This window comes from Schistocerca serialis, unplaced genomic scaffold (genome assembly GCF_023864345.2).
Source record: "Schistocerca serialis cubense isolate TAMUIC-IGC-003099 unplaced genomic scaffold, iqSchSeri2.2 HiC_scaffold_586, whole genome shotgun sequence".
NCBI lineage: Eukaryota > Metazoa > Arthropoda > Insecta > Orthoptera > Acrididae > Schistocerca > Schistocerca serialis.
In genome coordinates this window covers 17,501-22,500 of record NW_026048175.1, presented here as the reverse complement: position 1 = coordinate 22,500, position 5,000 = coordinate 17,501, and the positions used below count along the sequence as shown (strand labels likewise).

General features: G+C 51.9%; 1 non-coding gene across 1 annotated transcript in view; it reads left to right on the top strand.

Annotated features, from left to right (window-relative positions):
- Nucleotides 1-3,829: 3,829 nt before the first annotated feature.
- The window catches only part of LOC126448280 (small subunit ribosomal RNA), a 1,910-nt gene continuing 739 nt past the window's right edge, over nt 3,830-5,000 (top strand). Inside the window, exon 1 of the ribosomal RNA XR_007584069.1 lies at nt 3,830-5,000. This exon is cut by the window's right edge and continues 739 nt beyond it. This is a non-coding gene — a ribosomal RNA (small subunit ribosomal RNA).

Genomic DNA, 5,000 nt, shown 5'->3' with positions numbered 1-5,000 from the left:
GAGGCGCTCCATCCATGTCGGTACCGGTGAGCGTTGCACTCGCAGTCGCAAAAACGTACGGCAAGTATATTACTCGGAAGAGTCAATGACAGTCCAAGCCCCCCCTGCGTGGGAAGAGTCTTTCTAGGCCATGACCCACCAGAAGGGCGCAGCGTCCCCCACCCCAGACATGTGACGTCACACTATCGGTATTGACGACTAGACTGATTCCTTATAATCATTTGCCATACACCGGTGGAAGCTGCCGAGACGAGTAACTACATGGCGGCCTCGCCGTGTCACTAATGTACAGAGATACAACAGTTTCGACTGGAACCGGATGAAACGTATACACGGCGCTGATTAGTAATAGATAGAGCCATCAAAATACAGATAATGTATACAACTGTCCGTATACATGCTGAAAGACTCTGCTCACAATCACAACCACACGTCAGCCAGACACTCTTATCACGCACTACTCTCTGCCTGTAACAGGCACAGAGACAATATGTAAGCACCAGCATGGAACAACACCCAGTGCATCCTCTCCGCCACATTAGACAATCCACACTATCATAACCAGACCGGGAGGTCCACTCACAAAACAGAATATCCCACCCTTCCGACAACCACCATTGCTCAGCTAAGCCACCAACACCCACACACGTCCTACACAGGGGTACACCCAACATCACAATACTGCCTCCTGTCACAGCACACAAACAATGGCAGGAATGAAAGACACAGGTCTGCCACAAGCATGGAATCAGAGCGCCGCCTGTCATGAGCCAAAGGTGCATCCTGACGTGGCAAATCAGATGATGCCGCAGGCATCCACTTACTATAATCACAATCAACAAACCGGCCGCCGCCGCCGCCGCACGCCCCCCCCCCCCCCCCCCCCCCCCCAATACACCTTTCCTTACAACAATGTGTACCTTAACCTAACCCATATTGCGCCTTAACCTAACCCATATTGCGCCTTAACCTAACCCATATTGCGCCTTAACCTAACCCATATTGCGCCTTAACCTAACCCATATTGCGCCTTAACCTAACCCATATTGCGCCTTAACCTAACCCATATTGCGCCTTAACCTAACCCATATTGCGCCTTAACCTAACCCATATTGCGCCTTAACCTAACCCATATTGCGCCTTAACCTAACCCATATTGCGCCTTAACCTAACCCATATTGCGCCTTAACCTAACCCATATTGCGCCTTAACCTAACCCATATTGCGCCTTAACCTAACCCATATTGCGCCTTAACCTAACCTATATTGTCCCTTAACCTAACCCATATTGTCGCTTACCTAACCTATATTGCGCCTTAACCTAACCCATATTGCGCCTTAACCTAACCCATATTGTCCCTTAACCTAACCCATATTGTCCCTTAACCTAACCTATATTGTCCCTTAACCTAACCTATATTGTCCCTTAACCTAACCCATATTGTCCCTTAACCTAACCTATATTGTCCCTTAACCTAACCTATATTGTCCCTTAACCTAACCTATATTGTCCCTTAACCTAACCTATATTGTCCCTTAACCTAACCTATATTGTCCCTTAACCTAACCTATATTGTCCCTTAACCTAACCTATATTGTCCCTTAACCTAACCCATATTGTCCCTTAACCTAACCGATATTGTCCCTTAACCTAACCTATATTGTCCCTTAACCTAACCTATATTGTCCCTTAACCTAACCTATATTGTCCCTTAACCTAACCTATATTGTCCCTTAACCTAACCTATATTGTCCCTTAACCTAACCTATATTGTCCCTTAACCTAACCTATATTGTCCCTTAACCTAACCTATATTGTCCCTTAACCTAACCTATATTGTCCCTTAACCTAACCTATATTGTCCCTTAACCTAACCTATATTGTCCCTTAACCTAACCTATATTGTCCCTTAACCTAACCCATATTGTCCCTTAACCTAACCCATATTGTCCCTTAACCTAACCCATATTGTCCCTTAACCTAACCCATATTGTCCCTTAACCTAACCTATATTGTCCCTTAACCTAACCCATATTGTCCCTTAACCTAACCCATATTGTACCGTAACCTAACCTATATTGTACCTTAACCTAACCTATATTGTACCTTAACCCAACACACGTTGGGCCTTAACCTGCTCTGTAATTGTCATACGACGCGTTAAATTAGTGTAGTGTTGCCTAACTGCAACCCCCGCAATATAGTTTGCTACTCGCACTGCCCGGTCCCCAGAGTATCGCTTCATGTTAAACACCTTGCAGCTATACACTGTAATGCGGATGGCAGCAGGACGTACATGCTCAATGCCCTTCGCAGTTGTTCATTGGCATTCGCATGGCGAAGCACAGCCTACGTTGTGGTACGGCTTGTGTCAACTGTCCGCTGATGTTGTACGTCCAAATCACACACTGTACTGCACATTGGTCCTCATGTACTGAATGATACATCGTGGTACATGTGTGACCGTACCACGACTGCGCCAACAACGGCGAACCATACGGTCCAAATATTGTGCACTCAGCTACGTGTCGTCTCCCTATAAGAGCTGGATTGAAGTATGGTATGCCGTGGATGGCGATCAGCATGAGCCGTCTGTTGATGTAGTGGCGCGTGTTGTCAGACGTAGTCGTCTCTTCTCACACACCGTGATAGCATGGTGCACTGCGTTCCACATCTGCGACATGCGACAGAGGCCGGTTGACAGTCGTTCGCGCAATGGACATCGCATACGTACGGGGGCCACCTTCCACGTGTTCGCGAAGCGTGCACATGTTGTTGCGTGTATGTGGGCAGACATAGTGTGTCGTGACACCTGACACAGGCATGCAACAATCGTTGAATTTGCAAATGGCGATGGACGTCTACGTTTGCTGGTGACGTTACGCAAATGAAGAACTGGTAAACCGTTGTGGTGCGGTTGTTCTCGCTAGAGGTGAATCAGTGATGGCGACGATCGGTTGAGCTACCAACCGGTTGTTTCAGCGATACCCACCATGCCCACGAACGTGAATGGCATGTGGGTGTGAAGCGATACGCGGCGGTGGCTGGGTGGGACCGTCCCCGGCCGGTGAGGGGGGGCCTCCCGGCGTGCTGGCCGCGCGGTGCGTGGGCGCACGCGCTACAGCCGGCTGGTGGGGGCGGCCAGTGGCAGGCGCGCCGGCCGACGGAGGCGGCAGGCGGCGCAGCTGCGCGCCGGCGCACCCTGCACGCGGCGCCGTGCGGCCAAAGTAGGTCCTCGCGGGCCCGGTGCGAAGCGCGGTGGACATCTGCAGTGTGCTGGTCCGATTGAGGACTGTGTGCGCTGAGGATGCGCCGCCGCCCGGCGCTCGGCGCCGCGACGCCGTCTGCTGCTCGGTCGCCTCTGCGGTTCTCGCAGGTGGATTGTATCGCAGCTGTGCGGACGTGTTGGCGCGTGCGCTGTGCTGGGAGAGTTCGCTTCGGCACCCAAGTGGGGCTTTTGTCCTTCTGTGGCGCTGGCGTTGGAGCTGCCGGCCACCGTAGGTGGCGCGTGTTGTCTCCCGCCGGCAATGCCACGACAGCACGCTCCCGGGCCTCTGTCGGCAGCGGCAAGCTCAGTTGGGAGCACGGGTGGTCGCACCTAAAGCGTCTACTCGCCAAACTCCGGGCGATTGCGCCTCTCTCGAACCCGACCAAGTACTTAGGACGGCGCTGCGCGCCGCCGGGACCTGAGAGGGTTTCGAGGTGTATTGTGCAGGGGAGCTCAGCCTCCTCCTGTTTGCAGAATAATTGAGCGGACGCTTGCGTGTTCGCGCGGGCCCCCGGGACACACTCCCGGGCGGCCGGCTGCTCAGCTCTAGTTGACGCAGCTCCCTGGTTGATCCTGCCAGTAGTCATATGCTTGTCTCAAAGATTAAGCCATGCATGTCTCAGTACAAGCCGCATTAAGGTGAAACCGCGAATGGCTCATTAAATCAGTTATGGTTCCTTAGATCGTACCCACGTTACTTGGATAACTGTGGTAATTCTAGAGCTAATACATGCAAACAGAGTCCCGACCAGAGATGGAAGGGACGCTTTTATTAGATCAAAACCAATCGGTCGGCTCGTCCGGTCCGTTTGCCTTGGTGACTCTGAATAACTTTGGGCTGATCGCACGGTCCTCGTACCGGCGACGCATCTTTCAAATGTCTGCCTTATCAACTGTCGATGGTAGGTTCTGCGCCTACCATGGTTGTAACGGGTAACGGGGAATCAGGGTTCGATTCCGGAGAGGGAGCCTGAGAAACGGCTACCACATCCAAGGAAGGCAGCAGGCGCGCAAATTACCCACTCCCGGCACGGGGAGGTAGTGACGAAAAATAACGATACGGGACTCATCCGAGGCCCCGTAATCGGAATGAGTACACTTTAAATCCTTTAACGAGTATCTATTGGAGGGCAAGTCTGGTGCCAGCAGCCGCGGTAATTCCAGCTCCAATAGCGTATATTAAAGTTGTTGCGGTTAAAAAGCTCGTAGTTGGATTTGTGTCCCACGCTGTTGGTTCACCGCCCGTCGGTGTTTAACTGGCATGTATCGTGGGACGTCCTGCCGGTGGGGCGAGCTGAAGGCGTGCGACGCGCCTCGTGCGTGCTCGTGCGTCCCGAGGCGGACCCCGTTGCAATCCTACCAGGGTGCTCTTGAGTGAGTGTCTCGGTGGGCCGGCACGTTTACTTTGAACAAATTAGAGTGCTTAAAGCAGGCAAGCCCGCCTGAATACTGTGTGCATGGAATAATGGAATAGGACCTCGGTTCTATTTTGTTGGTTTTCGGAACCCGAGGTAATGATTAATAGGGACAGGCGGGGGCATTCGTATTGCGACGTTAGAGGTGAAATTCTTGGATCGTCGCAAGACGAACAGAAGCGAAAGCATTTGCCAAGTATGTTTTCATTAATCAAGAACGAAAGTTAGAGGTTCGAAGGCGATCAGATACCGCCCTAGTTCTAACCATAAACGATGCCAGCCAGCGATCCGCCGCAGTTCCTCCGATGACTCGGCG